This window comes from Oncorhynchus kisutch, linkage group LG6 (assembly GCF_002021735.2).
Source record: "Oncorhynchus kisutch isolate 150728-3 linkage group LG6, Okis_V2, whole genome shotgun sequence".
NCBI classification, from domain to species: Eukaryota; Metazoa; Chordata; class Actinopteri; order Salmoniformes; family Salmonidae; genus Oncorhynchus; species Oncorhynchus kisutch.
Window position 1 is genome coordinate 76204390 of NC_034179.2, and position 12575 is coordinate 76216964.

Here is a 12575-nt window from a genome sequence, read left to right on the forward strand (position 1 = left end):
CCAAAGCAGACAATGGAATGACGCCTGGAAGTTCATAGCAGGTTCAGTGGCTGTTGTTGAGAGGGCTGTGATAGCACTGATGGACACCCATCTCAAAGTGGTTGCAATAATGTTTTCTGAAGTAGTGATGCTGAAGGGATTGTGAAGGAGCAATCACAAAGGTGAAGTAGAGATAGGTTTGAATTGGTTGTTGCTTGTTTACCTCACACCTTGTAAGTTAAATTCATCTTTGATGTTTTTTTTTGCTGTGATGTTCTTGCTTTCAATAAAAATGTGATTGTTATCACAGACGGCAATTGATACAGCGATTTTAGTGACCTTTAAATCACAACTAAAATATTATATTGGTGGATTGGCCACTGTGGGTGAAAATCCAACACTTGCAGGATGAAGAAATTAGGAATATACTTTCTAATTATTTAACAACATGTAACGTACATGTGAGCGAAAATAGCTGTAAGTAGCAGTAGAAGTATTGCTGTCCGTTAGTTCAGTTCAACTCCAATCAGGTTAGGGTTGGGGGGTGGGAGAAAGTATAACAAATAAAAAAAATAAGAATAAAACCTGTCATTTTCTATCAGTGTCAATAACTACTTGTGATTGAACTTGTATGCACTTTATTGATTGCTGAAACTGCTGCAGAAAGTATTGGCCTGTTATGTCACATGCTTCCTCTCCTTTACATTGCATTTAACACTTCTACATTAATGTGGCTGCTACCATGATTATGGATAATCCTGAATGAATTGTGAATAATGATGAATGAGAATGTTACAGAGGTATAAATATCATACCCCCCAAAAAACACTAACCTCCCCTGTTATTGTAATGGTGAGAGGTTCACATGTCTTGGGGATATATTTGTGCATCTGTAACTTTCTCACTCATCATTCACGATTCATTCAGGATTATCTGTAATCATGGTAGCATCCACATTAATGTAGAAGTGTTTAGAAACATATTCTATTCTTATTTACAATAACAGTGACTTCAAAATGACACAATACATTGCACTTTTACCATTCATTTCTATTTGGCACAAAAATCTGAAACAACCAAAAGAAAACTGCAAATGCATCCAACAAGTTTTTAGTCACAAGCTTAATGTAGTCATTGCGTGCTAGGAATATGGGACCAAATACTTAACTTTTTACTACTTTAATACACATAAGTGAATTTGTCCCAATACTTTTGGTCTCCTAAAATGGGGGGACAATGTATAAAAAGTTATGTAATTTCTAAACAGTTCACCCGATATGGAATAAAATACCCTCAAATGAAAACTGACAGTCTGCTCTTTAACCTCAGTCATTGTATCATTTCAAATTCAAAGTGCTGGAGTACAGAGCCAAAACAACAACAAAATTGTCACTGTCCCAATACTTTTTGAGCTCACTGTTAGTATTACTTGCATGCATTTACATTCCCCAGTTGTTGTTGGGGTGAGATTATTTTACACCTGCTACGTTAGGTTAGGGTGAGAATGTTCAACCTCTGTAACCCCCATGTTTTAAGATGACCACCATCAATCCTGTTCCCAAGAACTCTAAGGCGTCATGCCACAATGACTATCGCCCTGTAGCTCTCACATCTGTAATCATGAAGTGCTTTGAGTTGCTGGTTATGGCATACATCAACTCCATCATCTCAGACACCCTAGACACACTCCAATTTGCATACCGCCCCAACAGATCCACAGACAATGCATTCTCAATTGCTCTCCACACTGCCCTCACCCACCTAGATAAGGGGAACACCTATGTGAGAATGCTGATCATTGACTACAACTCAGCGTTCAACACCATTGGCCCCTCCAAGCTCATCACCAATCTTAAGACGCTGGGACTGAAAACCTTCCTCTGCAACTGGATCCTGGACATCCTGGCAGGCCGACCCCAGGTGGTGAGAGTAGGCAACATCACCTCCGCCACACTGACCCTCAGCACAAAGGCCCGATGATGAGACAGCCTACATGGAGGATGTCAGTGACCTGACAGTGTAGTGCCGGGACAACAACCCTTCCCTCAATGTCAGTGAGACCAAGGAGCTGATCGTGGACTACAGGAAACGGGGGGGGTGAGCACACCCCATTCACAACGACGGGGCTGCAGTGGAGCGGGTCAAGAGCTTCAAGTACCTTCAAGGTCCTTGGTGTCCAAATCACTAAGGACTTAAAATGGCGTACACTCATGCGCACGGTCGTGAAGAAGGCGTGAAAGCGCCTCTTCCCCCTCCGGAGGTTGAAAAGGTTAGGCATGGGCCTTCAAATCCTCAAAACGTTCTACAGCTGCTCCATTGAGAGCATCTCGACTGGCTGCATCACTGCTTGGTATGGCAATAGCACCACACACGATTGTATGGCTCTACAGAGGGTTATGCGGACAGCCTGGTACATCACTGGGGCTGAGCTCCCTTCCAACAAGGACCTCTATATCAGGCAGTGTGAAAGGAAGGCCCGGAAAATTGTTAAAGACTCCAGCCACCCAAGCCACAGACTGTTCTCTCTGCTTCCACATTGCAAGCGGTGCCGGTGCAGCATGTCTGACACCAAGAGGCTCCTGAATAGCTTCTATCCCCAAGCCATAAGACTGCTAAAGAGCTAACGAAATGGCTACACAGATTAATAGAGTTGATTGTATTTTGTTTTTGCATTGTCTCTATGCACACTCACAGGTCCCTATACACTCACGCACACTGACACTCCAACACACACACAAACACTCACGCCATAATTTGCTCACACACATAATATGCACATACATTTATACTGACTCTACACACACACACCCACTCACATACAATCATCATATATGCTGCTGATTCTCTGTTTATCATATATCCTGATGCCTAGTCACCTTACCCCAGTTTGGGGGAAAATATGGTACTGGAGCTGACTGACCCTGTATATAGTATTCTTACTTACCTTCTCATGTTCTTCATATCTACCAAAGGAGGTTGGTGTCACCTTAATTAGGGAGGACGGGCTTGTGGTAATGGCTGGAGCAGAATAAGTGGAATGGAATCAAACACATGTTTTTTATGTGTTTGATGCTATTCCATTTGCACCATTCCAGACATTATTATGAGCTGTCCTCCCTCAGCAGCTTCCACTGATTTATATTTGATTTAACTAGGCAAGTCAGTTAAGAACAAATTCTTATTTACAATGACGGCCTACCCCGGCCAAACCCTAACCTGGACGACGCTGGGCCAATTGTGCGCCACCCTATGGAACTCCCAATCACTGCCAGTTGTGATACAGCCTGGAATTGTACTAGGGTCTGTAGTGACCCCTCTAGCATTGAGATGCAGTGCCTCAGACTGCTGCGCCACTGAGCACAAAGATCTACCTCTATCACTCCAGTATCCTTGCACATTGTAAATATGGTACTGGAGCTGACTGACCCTGTATATAGTATTCTTACTTACTTTCTCATGTTCTTCTTATTTCTTATTTTTTTATTTCTCGTGTGTTTTTGTTCTACCTTATTTCTTGTTATTACATTGTTATTCATTACAGTTTTGGGGGGTTTAGAGCTTTGCAAGAAATCCATTTGTCCAGATTTGTGCATGTGACATTAAAAACTTGAAACTTGCATGGCCATTGATTAAGTTGTTTGATATCCACCAGGCGTCGCACTATCATTAAAGAAACATGCTTTCATATCAGTCCTGTTAAGATAATTCGCCTTTGAAGTTTCCTAGGTTTGAGTGGTTTAATTAAAATAGATCACCTTTAACATGTGTTTAGCCAGGCCTATACTATCCTGCGTCTTTTCTCACGTACTCTACATTGTTAAATTGCTAGTTGTGTGTTATTTTAGGCCTACCCCATCTATTCCTTATTTATTTATAACCCCTCCCCATCTGCTTCATTAGCTATATCACCGCCAACTGACTAGTGAAAGTCAATTAAAGCGTCGGGGGAAACTGTTTATACTCGATTCCTTGTTCTATTCCTTGACTTGAGACACTCGCTCAAGCGTGGAAGCTGCATGCAGAGGGGTGCGTGCGCGCAGTCGTAAAATAAAAGGAGGATAAATACCTCGCCATAAATCGTGGCAAGCAGTCTCATATTTACACGCGAACAATCCCCTAAAAATAAACATACAAATTTACACGTTTACGAAATGCAATTATTTAAATGTAATATATCGGTAATGACAAAAATCGTAAAAAGACATTTGAGGTAGGCTACTCTAAATGAAATGCCATGGTGTATGTTATGGTAAAAAAAGAGAGAGAGAAGGGGGGTGCAGGAGGGAATACGACAGAGGAAAAGGAGGGGAATATAGAGAGGGCAGATCTAGGACCAGTCTAAATGGTTTACCCCTATAGTAATCTCAGCACATGGAAAATAAAAGAAACTGACACCAGATCAGTGTACTCTTTGCGGCCCGTTCCATACCACACCAATCGGGACATACACGATAGAGAGGAAATCGTGTTCCACGCCAGTCCCGCACACGCCACTAGAATTCACTGAACATACTGCGAGAAAAAGGAGGGTGATAAAAAGAAGGCCAGGATAAAGAGAAGGTGAAAGCAAAGAAGGGCTTAAAAATATATTTGGTTGGGAGCGGAGGACGCATTGACTTCGCAAGGAGAAGATTAGCGATTCAAATCATTTCCTAAAATTTTCTATATTCGGCGGATAAAAAAAGTATTGTTAGCTAGCTAGCTACTCTTACGAGGTAGCGGAATGTGTAGCTAGCTAATTAGCAAGGAATTAGTGTTTTGTATTTACTTGGTTTACGTGTTCTATTGTGACTATTTTTCTAACGCTAGTAATCGTGTGAAATGTGCACGAGCCACACATGGTCATGGTGTTCTGTGTTGATTAGACAATAACAATCTAGCTAGCGGTACAATACATTTGGCCAAGAAGACCAGCTACAATCAGCTATTTGCACATTCAAGGAATAGCGTTCCTTGTCCCAGAATAGGGAATAGGTCAAAGGTAGCGTAGACTAGCTGCCGTCCAATGTTAATGTCGACCGACGTCGCATCCATAATGTTACCCGTTACTCGGGGAATGATGGACAGGGAAAAGGACATTGATACAGAAACCGGACCCCACGCGAACACGACCGGGGGTCCAGCAGCAGTAGTCCGGGGAATGAAACGAGGGGATCCTGAGCAAACAGCTGCAGCTTTGACCGAATTAGCAGGAGCAGAGTGCAAACGGCCAAGGATAGACGGGACGGTGGGTGTTGGTGACATTGGACAGGTAAGGAGTAGAACATTAACAAATGAAGCCAAATTGTTGTTTGTTTCCGTTCGATGAGCTGTTTTCATTGAATGCGTGCAACATTGTAACCCTGCATTAAACGATTTCATTTCAATAGCACGTTACGTCTATTGTTTCAAGAACATCAGTGGGTCATGATTCTGCTGACAGGCAGGCCCACCTATCAATAGCATGCCTCGTCGCATCAACTGCAGTAACGAACGTGCGGTAGAATTACAATCTAGGTACTAAACGTGTCTTGCACCGTGGCAGCTAGACTAACACCATGATTATGGCCGAGACAAAGGTAATATGATAGCCCACAGTTTATCGGCAATGACAGTTAAGCTACAGCATAGATCCGACGATACACAAGGGCCTTTCATGCATTTACGTGCACTGCACTTATGTACACACTGATATTCCCGCCTTTACCATGAATGTCTGTCTTGTCGTTGGACATCACATCAAAGCCTCCGACACAGGAGGGTACTCGCATTGGGAACAGTAATTTGTGCCAGTCCCCCTGGTCTGTGATTGGAGCTAGGTGCTAAAAAGAGGAGAGAGACAGGGGGTTGGGGGAGGGGTCACTATGGGAGAGACAAAGAACAGACCCCTATTCGTGAATAAGGGAGTAGGAAGGAAAGGGGCTTTAGGATACCTTGCCTCTAGCTATGGGGCCTCTCCATGACTTGACTGCTGATACAGCATAACAACAGTGCTCTGCTCTTCGGCTAACCAGTGATATTACATGCACATACAGTATCCGTAAGCATCATTGAAAATAGCTGATATAGTGTTTTTGTTTGAGGCAGCAGTCAAACATAGTTCCGGGTCAGCTGTGGGTAATTGAATCCTGGGAATTGGGAAAATGCTTTCATTGGTACTGCTCCATACCTATTGCAATGACAAATGGGCAGGCCATGTTCCTCACACCATATAATGGATGAATGGTGATGACAAAAGGTTACGTGTAGATGGTGTGACAATGAGAGGTGTGACAATGTGAGGTGCAACAGAATCTCGCTGCCAATCACTTATATTGATCTCCTGCCATTGTGGGTCAGGCTGGAAATACGGCCACAGAAGAGAGGGAGGAAACAGGAGGATAGAAGGCAGGATTTACAGTATGAGAGAGAACACTTTAACACCAGAGAAGGAGAAAGATGTAGAAAAATCCTCTATGCAGCTTAGGTTTGCTGATAACTAAAGGTAAACATTAAGAAATTACAATGGTGGTGCTTAATGTAATTAGACTGGATTACATCATCCAGTCCTGTAGGTGACATCATGTTCAGTGCTGAGAAGATGAGTTCACAAAATATTTTTGGTTCGGCGATAGATAGCTATTTGATATTCATACCTGCCCAGAGGACAGGATGGGTAACAGCCTAAATCATGGCTGACATATTAAATGAGAGAGGAGTGTCCTCATCTCCATCCTCTTCTTTTGTTTCTGTCATCCTCCCCCTAAGGCATATTTCCAGATTGCTAATTGACTCCTGGTCCATAGAATTTGAGTGTGCACTGCCTGTGAGACAAACCTCCCCAACCCTGCTCACTGTCTCTACTGTCCAATCTCTCTCTCTGTCTCTCTCTGTCTCTCACTATGCAGTATTGATGTGCCCTAGCCTAGACCAGCATGGTAGTGTACAGTGTGCTGTATATGCCTCCCTCCGGCTCCTCGAGAGCAGATTTTTCCTATCGTTGGCAGTAAAGCGGCTTTGTGTCGCGCTAAACGAGATCAAACCTCATTTAGGAGAGGGCATTAACCAGACTGATCGCTTCAAGGGGAGGAGAGTAAAGGGGGGAGAGGGTGGGCGAGTGTTGAAGGGGAAACTACGATATAAACAAACCATTAAGATTATACAGTTTTGCAGAGATAAGCTCCAAAGGTGCAGTATTCTTTGAAACTATCAAGCTACCAGGGAATGTTGACTAGTAATAGCGGGAACATTGTCTGTCATTAAAAGTTATAATGTGCAGCACACTAGTGGACACTCACTAATGGTTGTCACTGAACTTTGAGCACAATGCTGCGGTGTCACCTTTGACCTTTCACACCTTGAGATAAGCTCAAAATTATCTTCAAGGTGTTTCTCAACACAACAGTGCTCAAACCCCCCCCCCCCCCCCTTTAAATGCTTTTTATAGTCCGCCACTCATTTAATCAGATGCAGGGCCTACCACTTACACTCACATGTTAACCCTGGACACTGGTTGTTGTTGTCATGTTGTTGTCACCTCCCCTTCTACACCGCTGCCCCCAAACTGTCATATATACTTCCATCTCCGCCCGCGAATGTCTCCCTGTCGGTAACGTTGATTCATCCTGTCTTCTTTCTCCTTATTTTTGTCCCCTCTGCTCCTCAGCGTATCACCCTCTGTCCACCCCTCCATCCCCATCCCCCTCCTCCCTCACCATCTGTTGACCTCATGCCATTTTGCCCTCCTCCCTCCACTGCTCTCTTTTTCTGCCCATTTGCTCCAACTCTCAACTTTTTCACTTTTCCTAAAATAGAAAGTGGGGGAGAGAGAAACCCAGCAGAGCGACGCCCTTTAGTTGAGCATACAGAGAGAAAGTCACTGTATGAGGTGTGTCTGTACATTTCTGATCCGTATAGACTGGAGCTCCTGGCCCTCAGAGCAGCCACACCTTATAACTACCCCTCTACTGTAAATGAGTGTAATTAATACCAAAGTGGATGGTACCCTGTTAAATTACTGTCTGTATCTGCATGAAAGAGGGTCTCATGACTTTTGTTGAGCGTAATAAAAGCTTGAAAACTTTAGACTCAAAGCAGCCCTGATACTTGACCAAAGCGCCATATGCCCCCAAAAGAAAGTGTGTTTTAACAATGAGTATCAAGTTCAGACCCCCCCCCACCCTTTAAGGAAATATAAGTCACATGACATTCTTGGGGTATGAGTCATTGTCTCCATTTCTTGGTCTCTTCTTTTTGCTATATTTTTCACTTCTTGCCTTTGTCTTTCTTAATCCCCACATTCTTCCACCCCTGTCTTTCTTTCCTAATTTCCATCTCACTCTCTTGTTCTCTTTTCCCTCCATCCCCCATTCGTCTCACTCCCCCTTTCCTCCAGACAGATTGATTCCAGATGTTACCAAATTCTTCTCCTCTCCCTCCCCCTGTTCTAACCTAAACTCCTCCCTCTTCATCCTGCCTTTCTACTAGAACAAATAGTTTTTTTACTGCAACCTTGTTATGTATTGAATCATGTGGGGTAGTTCTGGTTTCCAAGTGATGCGCTACATTGTTTTTCCACTGATGGTGCCTTGTCAGACTTAAACTCACTCGGGTATACATTGCCAGAGGCATTGGAGACCTGCGTCCTTTCAAATGTTCAGTGTGTCGCATCTTCATCAGTCCTCCACTGTCCAGCCTTTGAAGACTACCAGCGTTTTTACCTTGTGTGTTGCTGAATACAGCACTGTCCGTTCGGCGGCTCTCCCACTTGAATGCGGCGCACTGAGGAGTGTGTTCCCCCAGGGGATGAGGCACGAGGGGGAAATTGGTTCCAGATGAAACAGGAAGTGGATAGGGGGAGACAAAGAGAGGGCTGTTTTATGCAGGAGAGGGAGCCCGGACACTGCTGGGCTGAATAGCATACATCTCACTCCTCTGGCATGGGTCTTGTATGCTATAGTCTGTACTGTCCAGACAGCATCACACATCAATCTGTCACTCACTTCTGCTGCTCACTACTTAAATGCTCTCTGTGCCCCGTCAAGTGTTGTCCCTCTATACTTGTTTGATTGACCTCATTCCCCTTTCCTTCCTCTTTCCCCTCCCTGTTTTTGCTCTGCCACTCCCTCCCTCTACCACCACCATGTCTCATTGTGACGTGGCTGTGGAGCCCCAACCATGGTTAGTGTAGTAAGCACAGCCAACACAGCTAGCTTTCTGAGAGGGCATCTCTCCCGTGCTGTCGCCATGACATCCCGAGTCAGGCCTTTCCCACGATTGGTGGAAAAAATTATAGTAGGGAGGGACTAATTCCCCCAGGAAGCAGGTTGGGGCAGAACCAGGAGGTTACCTATGTCTGTTTACAATGAAGAGGCCACGACCACCTTTTTACTACAGTACACCAGCACTGGCTGCTCACTGAATGGAAGCTAATGGAGATAATGTATGAATTTATAATGAGTTTCTGACTCTCGTCTTTTAATACAAGCACAATGGAAACATATTCACCCTTTTTAACACGTGTAGGCTGTTCCACCCTCCTTCCCCTGATTGAAAAGGCCGGAGACTTGTTACTCTTTTCCCTGCACAGTGTACTGCTAGTATATCAGACGGGATCGCTGGAATCCTCTCTCCTTACTGTTGTCAATATCACTGTTTGGTTTAACTTTCCCCTATTGCTCTATCCCGCCCCCCCTCCCCTGTTCTTTTCCCTCCTCTTACATTGCCATGAACAATGGGTCTTCTGCCAGAGGGAGAGGGAGGGGTGACAGAAATAATCTAATTAGAAGTAATTACAGATCAATTAACCACAACACTAGATTCTGGGGCATGGACAGGGGAAGGGTCTGTTCTTTTTGTTGTTGCGGAGTGCAATTTGTTTTGTCGGCTGAATAAGGACCTGGCCTGGCTGCAGAATGATTCACCAGCTGCTCTAAATGGGTGAGGCAGCGCTCAGGGTCTAAACCAAAAGAGTCATCATGTTAACTTGTATAATCCTTTGTGAAATGTGCCCCCTTAATTTCCCCGCTTCTTTCCTGCACCATACGTATTTTCATAAATGTATTGGTCTGTAGGGTATACAGCTAGGGCTGGGAACTGCCAGGGACCTCACCATACAATATTATCACGATACTTAGGTGCCGACGCGATATGTATTGCGACTCTCGCGATTCCATGTGTTGCGATTCCAAACATATTGCTCACCATACGTCTGCTGCAGAGGGACTAGAGAGAGTTTTGATAAAACTGCTGAAAAGAAGCTGGAAAACAAGCTTTGAAGGAAAAATACTGGAGTATTGGTACAAAATTGGTACAAACATAATATTGCGAAATTGTCAAAATTATGCGATCGGCAAAAATGATATCCTGATATTTTACTGTATACGTTGTTCCCCCATCACAAGTAACAGCTAGGCTGTTTCTCCTCTGGAGCATATTACTTTGTTAGGGGTGAACACATCACTGCAAAATGTTAGACTCCTGTTGAATCACATCACATTTTCCAAACCCTTAACTCTCTCTTTTTATTTTTTAAATATTTTTTTTATAGAACAACGACCCTTTAACCCCAGGTTTCCTTGGATACCCACCTAACAGCCAGGTAAGAGTACCATCTTACTGAAGTCTCCTTTAATTTAGGTATAATTGATGGATATATGGAGTTTCATGAAACACGTTATAGTACCATTATAGTACTTCAGAAGGCCCAACACGAACACCGCCTACAGAAACTGTGACAACATTTTCTCTGAAACAATTTGATCTGCCTGTCTGCTGTGCACACTTTTCCACAATCCATATTCCCCTGCTCTCTTTCCCCTTCTTTCTCTTAGTTTCTTGTGCTCTCCCTCCATATCGAGTGGCGCAGTGGTCTAAGGCACTGCTTCTCAGTGCAAGAGGTGTCATTACAGTCCCTGGTTCAAATCCAGGCTGTGTCACATCCGTCCGTGATTGGGAGTCCCATAGGGCAGCGCACAATTGGCCCAGCGTTGTCTGGGTTTGGACGGGGTTTTAAATATCGGTTCCAGTAATGAGTACCTTATGTGCGCCAGACAGGGCTGTTTCTGACAGTCCCTTATCTTCCTGGGAGCAGCAGCACAGTGATGTGTCTTCTGTCTGTTGTCATTTGTGAGATGTGAGTGCAGGTCTCTGGCAGAGCCACAGGAGGGGGGTGTTGGTCTGCCTGCCCTCCCACTCCTCTCAACATGATGGATCTCCACAGCTTTATCTCCATTATGTGTTTTTTCCTCCAATGTGCGTTCCTCTACCCCTGCCATCTCCTTTCTTGGGAATGCAGTTCTCTCGCTGCTTGTGCTGGAGAGAAGGGGAGGAGGGGTGGATGGAAAGTAAAATAGGCAGGAGAGAGGGAAAGCGAGAGGAGGGGAGGATAGAGACTGAAGCAAGTGAGCCACCATATTGAAGTTAACCTTTCTGTGGGGAGGTAATATAGACCAGTGGTATTCAAAGTTGGGTCGGGACCCGAAGTGAGGTCACGGGGGAACTGCAGTGGGGTTGCCAAAATATATATTTTTTATAAAAATTAAAGAGTGCCTGGTTTATTGTATAGGACAATATACAAATATTTTAGAGAAAGCAGTTTTTTAAAATTTTTTATACTATTTTATTGAGATGAAAATGGAACTAATTGAAGATTATTTGTTTATAATAATTGTACAATGTTAGATTTGGTGAGAAATTCTTGCAAAAAAAATGGGGAAGCCAGAAATGATTGCTGAGGGATTTGGGTCCCAGCTGAAGAAGCTTGAATACCATTGGGCTAGAAACGTCTGAAATAACATGCATTTGGTAAGGTTGTTAAAATAGTTAGGTTCTCATGTGTTTGTTTGGATCATCACTTATTTGATTCAAAACTAGTCAAATATACAACAAGTGTTTTAAATGATTTAATGCTAGCTATTTCTTAGTGATGTAATCGGGTATACATAGGAGTTGAGCCGGTTGACATGCAAAGGGTTGGAGGAGTTAGTGTAGCTTACCTACACTCTAGCTGGAGTTCCTATGGGCTATTGTGTGTTGGTTGATTTGGCTGTAGGTTTGGCTGTGTCAATAGGGACAATGTTTATGCAGGGTGGCTTAGCCGAACCCCTACGTATTTTGGTTTGTCTGGAGGTTGGTAGGGTCCTGTAGTATGAGTCTAGTGCCCCTCCTCATAACGTTTAGGCTACAGAAGCCATGATGATCCTAGTCAGTACACAGTGCTGTATCTGCCTCTGATGATATAGAAAATAATACGTTTGACTGTGGGGTCAGTTGTGGGTTGTGCATTTACTGCAGCAAATTCACATCCATACTTAAGGACCACAATGGCTTTATTGTGTTTTCATCCTTTAATTCATATGTATGTATTTTTGTCTCAAATCAAGTTTTATTCGTCACATGCTTCGTAAACAACAGGTGTGGACTAACAGTGAAATGCTTACATTGGGGGCCCTTAATAAAATAAAGTTTTTTAATTGAACCTTTATTTAACTAGGCAAGTCAGTTAAGAACAAATTCTGATTTACAATGATGGCCTAGGAACAGTGGGTTAACTGCCTGTTCAGGGGCAGAATGACAGATTTTTACTTTGTCAGCTCGGGGATTTGATCTAGCAACCTTTTGGTTACTGGCCCAACACT